This window comes from Crinia signifera, chromosome 1 (assembly GCF_055691185.1).
Source record: "Crinia signifera chromosome 1, ASM5569118v1, whole genome shotgun sequence".
NCBI classification, from domain to species: Eukaryota; Metazoa; Chordata; class Amphibia; order Anura; family Myobatrachidae; genus Crinia; species Crinia signifera.
The window spans coordinates 422,180,357-422,194,628 of NC_139217.1; the positions used below are offsets into that span (position 1 = coordinate 422,180,357).

The window sequence follows — 14,272 nt, forward strand, 5'->3', positions numbered from 1 at the left end:
ACAGACTACAGCTCCCTTCTTCCTTAAAGATATCAAATTCTTTCCATGTGTCTCTTCTGAAACCTTTGCGATTGAACTTATACCAGAAAAAGGTGCCTAAACCCCCCCAAGATTGGCTCAGAGAGAGAGACAGAGTTCGAGGTGAGGCGCATTATCGACTCACGTTGCCGCAATACCCATCTTCAATATCTGGTAGAGTGGCTTGGATTCGGTCCTGAAGAGAATTCCTGGGTTGATGCTGCAGATCTCCATGCTCCCCGTCTGGTGAGACAATTCTTTCAAAGGCTTACTACTCACCCGTTCGCGCCCGCCGTCGGCTAGCGTGTAGTGGTCTCCAGTTCAGCGGCAGCAGGCAGCGGCAGTCTGGTGGGCAGCAGACAGCGTGGGACGCCGGCAAGTGTAGCGGTATGTGCTGTAGGGGCGCCGGAAGGCCGGCGCCGCCATCTTGGTTAAGGGCAAATAGCAGATTGGTCTTTGTCTGAGGTTTCCGCCCATACTGACCTGACAGCCAATGGCAGCCGCCCTCTAGGGATATAGGGGATCTGCCTAGGCCTGTTCAGTGTCAGTACAAAGAGTCTCCAGAGGCGTTCCCAGCTGACTCCGGCTCTCTGACTCACCTCTCCTGACTTGGTGCCTTGCTTCAGTGCTCTGTGTTGGTCTCGGTTCAGCTTAACCCCATCGCTGCCAGTTCTCTCCACAGTCTGGTCTCTGCCTGCATCCCTGAGCTTCCTGGCCTATAGCTCTTCAAGCCGTCTGCTTCCAAGCAACTTCCCATTCTTCTGTCATCATCCATCTTCTTTCAGTCTTCAAGGATCCCTCATTACCATCAAGTACATTCTCTTTCCGGATTTCCTCATTTCTCAAGACCGCAGCCTGCCGTCCGCAGTGCTTGAACTGTTATTGTTTAAATGAACTTTTGCTTCTTTCAAAGTGCCGTGCTGGCTCAATTCTTATTACCACTAACTGCCACTTAAAGAAAGTATTCAAGTGTGTATTGTTCCATTTATGAATTCTATTATTAAACCTGCACGATTTAATCCTTCCTCCTCTGGTCCGTCTCCGGTTGCTACACACCACACGACTTCATCCAGCCCTTCAGTTGTGACAGTTTGAATTCGAACAATCCCTATTTTTCAACACGCCCTCAGTTGCAGAGAGAATCGTCCACTATAATCATTATATAGATGACCTGATTGTATGGCGGGGCCCTCCGGAGGATCTCATCAATGTACTAGAGACCCAAAATAAAAGTGATCACCCCATTAAATTCACTTACACTTATAGCAACCAGGAAATTCATTACTTGGATGTGTTGATCCAATTAAATGAAGGAGTAATTACCACATGTCTATATACCAAACCCTCTGACCGGAACAACCTCCTAGACTATCATAGTTGCCATCCAAGGTCTACTATACGAAGTCTCCCCTACTCCCAATTGATGAGGGTGAGGAGAATCGTATCAGACCCGCTGATAGCGGAGACACAGATGGACACTATGATATCACGGTTTTCAGAACGTGGATACCCTGCAGATGAGTTACAGGCCACCAAACTTAAGGTACTTGCATTGGACCGTAACCAACTATTAAATATGACCCGTATAGTAGACGAGAAACATGACCGCCTACCTTGGGTTACGACGTACAACCATGATAGCCCTAAGACCACAGCTATTGTGCGTAAACACTGGCCATTGGTACAAGCTGATTCACTTTTGGGACTTAAACAAACTTCTTTATTACCCAGCTATAAACGCTCCAAAAGTCTCAGGGACTTATTGGTTAAATCAGATGCATCATTATACAGCACACTCAGACCCCCACACCGAGTGGGATGCATCAGATGTCTGTGCACCACATGCAGTTTTCTAATACCCGGGTCCACGTTCAATCATCCCCACATGGGAAGATCAATTTCGATTAGACATCCACTTACATGTAACACACCATTCACGGTGTATCAAATTATCTGCCCGTGTGGGTTATCATACATTGGGAAAACAGAATGACCGTTCAAAGAACGGATGGCGGCCCACAGATCTTCCATTCGCAAGGCACTTGCCAAAGGCACCAGTGATCAACCCGTCTCCAGACATTTCGCACAGGCAAAACATGGCCTGTCATCACTAAAATATAGGATGATAGACCATGTCCCATTATCAATACAGGGGGGGGTGGGGGGTCAATCGGGGTCTGCAGCTATTGCGCTGCGAGGCCCGGTGGATAGCCAAATTAGACACAATAGCCCCCAATATATATATATTTTTTGCTGCACTGCAATGATTGTGTTGTTTTCTTTAAAATGCCTAAATAAACTCATTTGTTTAAACCACAGGGTAGAACAGTGGAGGAGTATTAGGAAGGCAGATGTGAAATTTCAACTCAAAGTATTGTCATCTGTCACTGTTTGTATGCATCTGTTTCCTTGTATTGTCCGCTCCGTATGGAGAGGAAGCAAACACGAAGACACTTTTTTTGCTGGGGCACTCTTAAGACAAAATTATTGCCTCTGGGCTCTCCCTCACTTTGCCTCTTCTCTCTCAGCCTGGGTGTCTCTCCCTATCTTCCTCTGGTCTCTCTCTCTCTCTCCCTCCCTGTCCCTAGTCTCCCTCCCTCCCTCCCTGTCCCCTTTCTCTCCCTCTCTGCTTCTGGTCTATACCTCTTTCTATCTGCCTCTTCTCCTCTCTCTGCCAATGCTCCCCCAATCTCTGTCCCTTGTCTCTCTTTTTTTCTCTCTGTCTCTCCTCTCTCTCTGCCCCTCGGCTCCTTCTCACTTACTTATAGCTCTCAGTTACCAGCAAAAACCCATCTCATATAATTTGTGTGTGTGTTGATGGGGGCCCTTAGAGATGTCAGAGTACCAGGCCCCAAGGTTTATGTTGCTGGCTCTGCACTGTCCTGGTGCTCTCTGTATTATAATGCATGCTCCATTTAAGACCACCCCAGACCTACAGAATAAATGGAGCAGGCACTGGCACCTCAATATTATGGGTTTTGCCCTCAAAACATTTTCAACTTTACAATGTCAAAATCCAGTGGATTCCAATGAGTGAAAATGAGTTACTTTGGTACTGATTCGGAATGAGTGTTGTGCTAGGGAGCATAGCATTCCTGTGTTATATGTATGTTAATTCACTTGGTGTATGTAGAGTGCAGTGGACCTTATTCACACATGTACGCACATAGTGATGCTGAATTTTTGAACAGCAATATTTTGTACCTTTGGTGGCATGGCCTGCTAGAAATGGGCTTAGTTAACATGTTGCATAATTATGCTAGGCCATGCCCTATTTTGCCACTGTGGAGGCATGGCCTAGAGGCTCTGCGAGCTTCTAGCCATGCCTCCAGCCCCTCTGGCTGCGTGAATAGATGCTGTGTGCATGCTATTCACTGCTGCTCACCAGGCAACAGGGGGGAATCCCAACTGCCCCCCCTCCCTGCCACGGGACACTGCTGTCCCCGGGTGGAACATGGGAACATCCCCAAATTGGAAAGCGAGACAGTTGGGAGTTATGATGTGTGCATAACAATAACTCTGCATTGGATGCAAATTTCACTATTAATTCTGATTTAAAAATAAATAAAAGAAAACACATCACAACAAGTTATCATGCTGTGATGGGAATTTTCTTGCTGACTTCCTTATACCAGAACACTGAACATCATGTGATTTCCTGTGGCTTTATTTGCACAATTCCTTGCAGTGTGTGACTAATCTAATGCCGGGAGGAGTTGATTCCTACTGTATATACAGTATACAGATCCCTTCCTTCTTAATTAAGACAAGTGGACAAGTTGCAGCTAAGGTAAGTGTTTTGTGTATTATACACAGGCTGCAGTAGAATGCTGCATATCTTAACTAAAAGTCCATACACACTGAGCGATTCTGCCCAGCGTGTATAGCCAGCGATAATGTGAAAGTTGCTGGCCTTAAAATTGCTCAGTGCACACACACAAAACGCTATGGAAAGCCATCCACCCCGTCGCTCATCTGCTGGTAATACTAGCAGATGAGCAGCGGCGGCCAGCGATGATGCTGAGTGCGCATCAGCGCTCACCACTCATTACCCAGCCATACACACTGGGTGGTTTTGAGCTGAAAGCAGCTCCACACACCAGGGACCTTATTCTGGTCCATCCGCAGCTAGTCTGCAGTCACATGGGGACCGATTGTTTTTAGTGCGCATGTGCATTCCTGCGTGCACCCACGGCAAACATTCAGTTAAAATTCACAGCCTTGAGAATCAACCAGAATATGCTTTCAGCTCAAAATCTCCCAAGGTTTATGGGCCTGCAGTGTTTATAGGCCCTTATTTAGATCTGAACGCAGTACAAATTTGGGTACTTGTTTCCTAGCACGGTGCCCATCGCATCGCATACCATAAGGCAGACAATGGTATGCGATGGGACGCGATGGCCCCCGATGTCATACAATGTTAAAATTGTATACCATTGTATATGGCATACAATGCCATACAAAGCGATGTATACGATTTAAAATTGTATAAGCACCCTAATGGGTGCTTTCAATGTTAAATGGCCCCCTATAAGATTAATAATTGTATAAGCACCGTAATGGTTGCTTACAATATTAAAAGCACCCCCACGACACCCCCACTATCAATGGCAACCCGAAGCGTGGCGAGCGCAGCAAGCCCGCGAGGGGCGGCGGTACTCGTCCTCCGAACTTTTCATACCCCCACTATCCACGTCGGACGCGGAATACATGTGAAGTAATACGCGCCCCCTCGCGGGGCACGCTGCGCTCGCCATGCTTCGGGCTCGATGTGATGCGATTAGATGCCATACAATGTAATATCGTGGGCGCCGTGCTAGGAAACAAGTACCCAAATTTTTTCTTAAAATGGGAAAAGCCATGCTGTTGGGGCAGATGTAACATGTATAGCGAGAGTTAGATTTGGGGGATTTATTTTAGTTTCTGTGCTGGGTATATACTGGCTGAATTATTTTTACACTGCAATTTAGATTTTAGTTTCAACACACCCCACCCAAATTTGACTTTCTGCACATGTTACATCTGCCCCACCTGCAGTGCACATGGTTTTGCACATTTTGAGAACAAATTTGTACTGCGATCAGATCTGAATGGCCATACTGTATTATTATGCTTTGAAATAATGGGTGAGATTTAATAGGATGAGAGATTCAGAAAGTGAGAGATTTGGTAAGAAATCTCCAGTTTTTTTAAAGCGGCAATCATTTACACTGCAAAACCAGTTTGATTTCGAAATGTAAATGATTGCAGCTTTAAAAAAACTGGAGATTTCTTACCAAATCTCTCACTTTCTGAATCTCTCATCCTATTAAATCTCACCCATTATGTTGCATTTCAAAGCCTTCCCTATGAATCTCTATCTGTAGAACTTGATGCAAATGTATTTCAATAAAATGCTTTTATGTCATACTTAGGAAATAATAGTGGTCTCTGAAAGGCAAACATGCACACAGATTCTAACAGGTTTTAAGGTACATACACACTGTTTTTTTTTTTGCCCAGCCTGTATGAGGAAGGATTATGTGAAAGTCTCTGGCTGGAAAAATGCTAGCTCGGCAATTTAACACTAAAAACTTTTCTATACTTTCAATGTATCAAATATAAATAATATGTATATATTGTGACAACTTGGAAGAACCATGTCCAGCCAGTGGCATAACTAGAACGGGTACTTATATGTTAGTTGGGTGCCCACTATAGTTAGTACGCTCATACCCCCACTATCCATGTCGTCATGGAGTTGATTTTACATAGTGTGGCGAGCGCAGCAAGGCACCGAGCCCGAAGCGTGGCGAGCGGACGCAGAAAACTAAGCAAATAGCTTAGTGGGCGCCCAACTAACATGTAAGTACCCTAGAACGTTGTGGGCATCATAGCAAAACCTTGAAAGTGCCCCCACATTGTCACTACAATGCCTCTTAAGCTGGGTACACACTGAGTGATTTATAGGTAAAGATATGGACAATATTGTTACCGATATCACATACATATCATCCAGTGTTTATGGTCACTATCTTATCATTAAGGATGCGTGCAGCCACGGCCGTTAATGACCCCCTTGTTGTCTGTACATGCAGCTCAATCTGACAATATTGTCTGCGACTGCATGTATGGAGCTCGGGGCAGGTGACGTCGCTGACCGATATTGTGAACAATATCTGTAAGTATGTATGCACTAGGTTGTTCTCCCGCAGCACTGCCTTTATAGTTAACTATATTAGTAGCCACAGGAATAACTTTAGTGACTGTGTACCCGGGATTAGGGAAGCAAGAGAGAGAGAATGTGGGGAGTGAAAGACAGAGGAGGAGGAGGCACCGGAAACAAAGGTCACTTCCGCTTCCACCGCAGAACCAGGAAGCGGCTACAGCGGAGTGTAAGGGCAATGTTTTGGCGCCGTTTTCTACGGCGTGATAAAAGACCTGGATCCGGGAAACCGGAATGTCTCAATGTTATTTTATATGAATTATGCCGGCATTGATTATGTTTTTATTTATGTATGTATATTAGGGTGATACCATATTTATTTGGTTTTGTCTATGAATATATGTATGCCTTTTTTTATGAACTGACCCGGAACAATCTGGTTCTGTTTTTCTTTGTGCACTCATTGACATCATTCTGGGTAGTGGTTATAAATACCTGCAATACACTTTTTCACTCCACATCTTGAAAAATTACCATTAGGTCTGAAAGGCGTCAGAGTTGTTGTGGAGCAGCTGACCAGCATAAAATAATGAATTCATTATCTGTGAAGAAGTCTGGAGTGGTGTTTTATCACATAACTACCATAGGGGCAGGGGGTGCCCACTTAGCCTGTAGTGAAGGGGGTATTCCTTCAGAGATAGCGCTGCCAAGGGGTATGCTGCCTGATAAACACCTGTAGTGTAAGTGCCACCACTACACAGAAATAGACATACAAAAAAAGGGATTGGTGGACATCAATTGGCGCTTCCCCCCTGTTCCCTTAGTACATATTAAACACCAGGTGTGGTAATATGGACAAAATACATAAACCTGATGGTCAGGACACTCTTGTTTACAGAGCAATCATGGTTTCTGAAATGAGAAGAATGGGTCTTTGTTCCCTCCACAGGGATGGCAGACCACAGAACACAATAATTGTGCAGCACCTTTGAAAAGGTATAAAATTTTAATACAGCCTTGCACTTATGCTGGGTACACACCAGGAAGACTAGGGCCCGATCCCCACAATCTAGATCCAATTCCGATCAATTGGATGTAGATTGTGTGCTGATTGGGCCCTTTTCTGACCTGGTGTGGACCGATACCGATCCGATGCGCGGTCCCGCGAGTCGGTCGGTCGTTATTGAGATCCTACCTGCTGCAGGTAGGATCTCAATGACGACCATACAGCCGGGTGCGGGTCGCCATCGGATCGGACCCGCTCACGGTGCACATCGTGAGCGGGTCGTGCCCCCCCGCGTCACCGTGAGCGGGTCGTCCTGGTGTGTACCCTACATTACAATTTGCTGACAAGTACAATCGCATAAAAATAATCCCACTGGCAAACTCCTGATCTCCTGGACCAATCTCCCTCTGAACTCCTGCAGGGCGTCCGGTCGGCAGATGATGGTGAATAGATCGTCGGAATCAGGTGCACTTCAGCTGGGACAACGTAGATACACTTAACGCGTTTCGAGCCTAAGCTCTTCGTCAGAAGTGTACCTCTGGACTGTCTGTAATGTCTATATATACCCCCTTTCCTAATTGTCCGTTTTCCGGCCATCAGCGCCTCACGCTGATGCGGGTCGCATCGGATATGATGCACACTTTACCGGATACAGTATGGCCGCCGGGCTGATTCCTTTATTTGCGTTCCACCTTGCGGTCCACACATCCGTGTTTCCGGAAGTAGTCACTGTCACTGATCGTGACATGAAAAAGTGGGTCATTTAATATTGTCCAGAGAGCGTCCAATAAATGAAATATGATAAAATCAATACAATGCATATAAAAACAGTTTATCATGATTAAAAAACAATTTTAATCATGATAAACTGTTTTTTATATGCATTGTATTGATTTTTATCATATTTCATTTATAGATTATTAAACTCATTGTTTATTTATTGGATGCTCTCTGGACAATATTAAATGACCCCCTTTTTCATGTCACGATCAGTGACAGTGACTACTTCCGATGTGTGGACCACAAGGTGGAACGCAAACAAAGGAATCAGCCCGGCGGCCATACTGTATCCGGTAAAGTGTGCATCATATCCGATGCGACCCGCATCAGCGTGAGGCGCTGATGGCCGGACAATTAGGAAAGGGGGTATATATAGACATTACAGACAGTCCAGAGGTACACTTCTGACAAAGAGCTTAGGCTCGAAACGCGTTAAGGGTATCTACGTTGTCCCAGCTGAAGTGCACCTGATTCCGACGATCTATTCACCATCATCTGCCGACCGGACGCCCTGCAGGAGTTCAGAGGGAGATTGGTCCAGGAGATCAGGAGTTTGCCAGTGGGATTATTTTTATGCGATTGTACTTGTCAGCAAATTGTAAGTGCAAGGCTGTATTAAAATTTTATACCTTTTCAAAGGTGCTGCACAATTATTGTGTTCTGTGGTCTGCCATCCCTGTGGAGGGAACAAAGACCCATTCTTCTCATTTCAGAAACCATGATTGCTCTGTAAACAAGAGTGTCCTGACCATCAGGTTTATGTATTTTGTCCATATTACCACACTTGGTGTTTAATATGTACTAAGGGGACAGGGGGGAAGCGCCAATTGATGCCCACTTAGCCTGTCAAAGTATCATTTTCTGTATACATATGTCAGCATTAGGTGATAAATAGGGGCCCTTACAAACTTTTGCTATGGGGCCCACATGTATCTAGTTACGAGTAGTATCTCATTGATTGCTGATTATCCACTGGATTGTTGACTTATCCATTCTTCTTACATTCTTGCTTCTTATATGAGCACTTACCTGTGGCGAAACATCTATCCAACGAAAGAGGAGTGAACATCACACCTTATTTTAGAGACAGCGCATCATTGTCCACCCCTGTTGTGTTTTGTTTGTACTTGGCCCATCTAGTCTGCCCCTTTTCTAAACATGTTACCTCAAACCATATTTGATCTTTATTTCTTTGTATATCAATGGGGCAGTGCGGATGGTGTAGGGGCAGTATGGATGGTGTAATGGTTAGCATTACTGCCCACAGCACTCATGGGTTCGATTCCCACCATGGCCCTAACTGTGCGTAGTTTGTGTATTCTCCCTGTACTTGCGTGGGTTTTCTTTCGGGTACTCCGGTTTCCTCCCACAATCCAAAATATACTGGTAGGTTATTTGGCTCCTAACAAAATTAACCCTAGAATGAATGCGTGTGTGCACATGTGGTAGGTAGTATAGATTGTAAGCTCCACTGGGACTATTATGACTGTTCACATATTCTCTGTAAAGTGCTGCTTTAAATGTTACTAAGGTTAATAAATAAATATTCCTATCCCAAGCATGTTTAAATTGCTCTACTGTATTTTCCTCTACCACCTCTGATGGGAGGCTATTTCCCGACAGTCTGGATCCTGACAGTTAAAACCCTGACACTCGGGGGCCCGACATTCACCGGCTATTCTCCCTCATGGGGGTCCACGACCCCCATAGAGGGAAAATAGAATAGGTGGCGAGTGCAACGAGCCTGCAAGGGGCTTTGTTGCGCTTGCCCCGCGGTCTGAGTCCAGCCAGTCGGGATCCCGACGTCGTGCTAATGACTGTCGGGATCCCGACTGTCGGGACCATATACCACACCTATTCCACTTATCCACTACCCTTTCTGTTAAGTAATTTTTCCTCAACTTCTCCCTGAATCTTCCTCCCTCTAGTTTCAGTGAATGTCCTCGTATTCTGTTGCACACAGCATCAGAGAGAGAGGATGGGGCAGAGAAATGGAGGCAGATAGAGAGAGCATCAGAAAGAGAGACTGAAGAGAGGGGGGGGGGGGGGAGACAGCATCCGAAAGGAGGTGGGGTTGGGAGAGAAAGACAGAGGGAGGAAGATAGAGTGAGAGTGGGTATGAGCGAGCATTACCTCATTACGGCACTGTGGTGAGTGGGATGTGGCAGCGGCTGCTCTGTCTGGTGGGCAAGTTGGAGCAGGGAGCGCTGAATTTTGGGTGCAGTCAGTATTGGGTGCTGGGGGAGCTGTGAGCCCTAGAATCAGCTCAGGCCCCATTGCAGCTGCACAGCCTTCCCCCTCTGTTGTTACACCACTGTTTCCAGTATACTGTATATGGTTGAAGCAATAGGATTTCTTCAACACAACTTTTTTACTAATATAACATGAGAAAAAGGTGTGTTCACACACTTTTTTAGTATACCTTGAATACATTAAAGGGCTTTTGGAGTAATAATAATGATAAATCAACTAAGGGTATTGTGTGGGATGCCGGGAAGGCCGTTATAAAAGGGTCACTGATTAGGAGAATAGCACAAATAAAATCAGGATCCAGGAAAAAGAACTAGGAGCTAGAAAAGAAAAGTAAAGAACTTGAAGTGGTATACTGGCAAACAAGGAAGTATGGTTGCAGGCCAATAGGGAGTGGGTAAATGATATACGAGAAGGCGCAGTGAGGCAGGAAATGTTCAGGTCTCATCGAAAATATCTAAATAGTGATAGACCAGGTAGCTATATGGCATATTTGATTAGAAATAATACCCCATCCAATAACATCTTAAGGCTGGAAAATGGGCAGGGGTCAGTAACTGACACCACCCAGGGGATTGCACAGATATTGTCACACGTAGCCGCGACGGAGCGCGGCGGGTACAGTACTCACCCGTCCGCGCCCGCCGCCGGCTAGCGTGTGCAGGTCCCAGGCTGCGGCGTGCGAGTAGGGGCAGCTCCAGGTAGGGATGGCAGCAGGGGAGGCCGGCGTCGCCATCTTGGTTGAGGGCAGGAGACAGATTGGCCCAGAGTGGAGGTTCCCTCCTCTTCCTGCGCTGTCAGCCAATGGCAGCCGCCCCCTGGGGATATAGGGGATCTGCCTAGGCTGTTCAGTGTCAGTGCAATGAGTCTTTGGAGTCATTCACAACTCCTAGCTGTTTCCTGGATCCTGGCTCTTTCTCTCCTGACTCTGGTGCCTTGCTCCCTGCATCTTTCTACAAGGAAGTTTTCTCCTGACACCAATGCTGCAAGTCCTACCTAGTGCTTGTTCCTGCTTGTGTCCCAGAATTACCCTGCTCAGCTTTCCGCTGTCCTTCTTCATTCAACTCATTCATTCCATCATCTTTCAGTCATCCGGATCCATTTCTTCTATCATCAAATCAACCTCTTTCCGGATCTTCCTCTATGTACTCTGGCTCATCAAGTATACGTTTCCAGATTTACCTGCCCGTTATTAGTATTGTGCTGGACTCTATTTAAGTTATCCAACTGTCACTTAAAGAAGTATTTGAGTGAAGTTTATCATTTATGAAATCCGTTATTAAACCGGCACGTTTCAATCCTACTCCTCCTGGTCCGTCTCCAGTTCCTGTGCACCACACGACTCCATCCAGCCCTTTAGCCGTGACAGTTTGCACTGACCCGATGGAATCGGGTGAAGCACAGGCCTCCATGACGGATGTTCTTCAAGGCATCATGGCTCGCTTGGAACAAGTAGAGGCTACCCAGCGTCAAGTGGCTCAATTCCTCCAGACCTTGTCACCACCTCAGGCGGCTCCCTCAGTTTCGGCAGCACCTACCTCCGGAGCTTCGGCCTCTGCTGCTTCTCCGGGGCCAGCTGCTCCTCACCATCTGCAGCTGTCAACCCCCAGTAAATATGACGGGTCCCCAAGGGGGTGTCGAGGATTCCTGAATCAATGTGACGTCCATTTTACCCTCCAGCCTTCCAATTTCCCCTCTCCCAAGACTCGGGTGGCTTACATCGTGTCCCTACTGGCGGGACCAGCCCTGGAGTGGGTGTCCCCCCTCTGGGAGCGTGCGGATCCCATCCTCAACAACTATGAAGAATTTGTGGCTTCCTTCCGTCGCATCTTCGACGAGCCTGGCAGAGTGTCCTCCGCAGCCACGGAGATCCTAAGAATTCGTCAGGGCAGTCGCCCAGTGGGACAATATGTTGTGCAATTTCAAACCCTGGCTTCCGAACTCAGATGGAACGAAGAGGCTCTCGTCTCTGCCTTCTGGAACGGCCTAGCCGGCCGCATCAAGGACGAGTTAGCAACTCGCGATTCTCCTTCCACCCTGGCTGAACTCATTTCATTATGTAACAAGGTCGATCTGCGACTCCAAGAACGCCAACTTGAGAGGAATCGCTCTGATCGCCTTCGCCCTCGATTCCCTTCCAATGTCGCACCCGCTTCCAGACCAACCCCGCCTCCTGCGGTGTCAACAGATGAGCCCATGCAAATCAACCGCTCTCGTCTTTCTCTCGAAGAGAAGTCCCGAAGACGGCGAGAGAATCTGTGCATGTACTGTGGCTCCTCAGCTCACCTGTTGGCTTCCTGCCCGCTGCGGCCGGGAAACGACCGCTCCTAATCTCCACGAGGGAGGTCCGATTAGGAGTCTTGCTTCCATCTCCCTCTTCTTCTGATTCCACCATTCCGGTTACCCTTGTGTGTCCCCAAGGGAGAAAAAGAGTTCAGGCCCTATTGGACTCTGGGGCAGCGGGAAATTTCCTTTCGTCTTCTTTTGTCACCCAACATGCCCTGCCGGTGCAACCCCTGGATCATTCGCTGGTCCTCACTGCAGTGGATGGGAGTCGAATTCGTAGTGGACAAATCACCCATCAGACCACCCCGGTGACACTGCTCATAGGAGCTCTACATCAAGAGACCCTTGAATTCTTCATTCTTCCACAGTCCTCACATCCAATGGTCCTGGGCCTTCCCTGGCTCTCTAAACATAACCCACACATCGATTGGACCAATATGGAGGTCAAGGCCTGGGGAACAGATTGCCAGTCTACCTGCATTCCTCAGATCCTTCCGGTCTACCAGACCCATCCACAACATGAGGATAACTGTCCTTCATCCTCTTCAGCTCCACCCTTGTCTATACCCGCACCATACCGTTCATTTACAGATGTCTTCAGTAAAGGAGGTGCCGACACCCTGCCTCCTCACCGTCCTTGGGACTGCCCGATAGAACTGGTGGCCGGGAAATTCCCTCCTCGTGGCCGCATCTATCCTCTGTCGCTACCCGAGACTGAGGCCATGTCCTCGTACATTCAAGAGAACTTAAACAAAGGTTTCATTCGACCATCTACTTCTCCGGCCGGGGCCGGGTTTTTCTTTGTGAAAAAGAAGGATGGCGGTCTTCGGCCATGTATCGACTATAGGGGCCTGAACGACATCACCATTAAAAACCGCTATCCCTTACCCCTTATCGCAGAACTATTTGACAAGATCAGAGGGGCGGCAATCTTTACTAAATTGGACCTGCGAGGGGCCTACAATTTGATCCGGATCCGTCCAGGTGACGAGTGGAAGACGGCTTTTAATACGCGCGACGGTCACTATGAATACCTGGTGATGCCCTTCGGCCTTTGTAACGCCCCCGCCGTCTTCCAACAGTTTGTAAATGATATCTTTCGGGACTTGCTGTACCACTCCATCGTAGTCTATCTAGACGATATACTCATCTTCTCTCCAAATCTTCAACTTCACAGACAGACAGTGTCCGAAGTCCTACGACGTCTTCGCCAAAATCAACTGTTCTGTAAGTTGGAGAAGTGCGTTTTTGAGGTCACGTCCATTCCATTCTTGGGTCACATTCTCTCCGCCACTGGGATAGAGATGGACCCAGAGAAGGTGAGAGCCATCCAAGACTGGGCAGCCCCCACAACGCTCAAAGGAATTCAGAGATTCCTAGGGTTCTCAAACTATTACCGGCGATTTATCCGGAACTTCTCTACTATCGCTGCTCCCCTCACTGCTCTCACTTGCAAAGGAGCTGATCCAAGCCGATGGTCGCCCGAAGCATCCTCTGCCTTCCAGCAGTTAAAAAGAGCATTCGTGACGGCACCAATCCTCCTCCAACCAGACCTCGACAGGCCCTTCATTCTCGAGGTGGACGCATCCTCGGAAGGGATCGGGGCCATCTTGTCACAAAAAAGTGAGGATCAAGAATTACACCCTTGTGCCTTCCTCTCCAAAAAATTCCTTCCGGCAGAGAGGAATTACCCCATCGGGGAACAGGAGTTGCTTGCAGTCAAGGCTGCGTTAGAGGAGTGGCGATACCTTCTGGAGGGGGCACGGCATAAGATCACCGTGTATTCA

General features: G+C 47.3%; 1 protein-coding gene across 1 annotated transcript in view; it reads left to right on the forward strand.

Moving 5' to 3' along the window:
• Window positions 1-3,739: 3,739 nt before the first annotated feature.
• Window positions 3,740-14,272, forward strand: part of LOC146018483 (baculoviral IAP repeat-containing protein 1e-like) — a 57,802-nt gene continuing 47,269 nt past the window's right edge. Inside the window, exon 1 of the mRNA XM_083151877.1 lies at window positions 3,740-3,808. The gene's annotated coding sequence lies outside the window, so the exon portion shown is untranslated. The remainder of the gene's footprint in view (window positions 3,809-14,272) is intronic.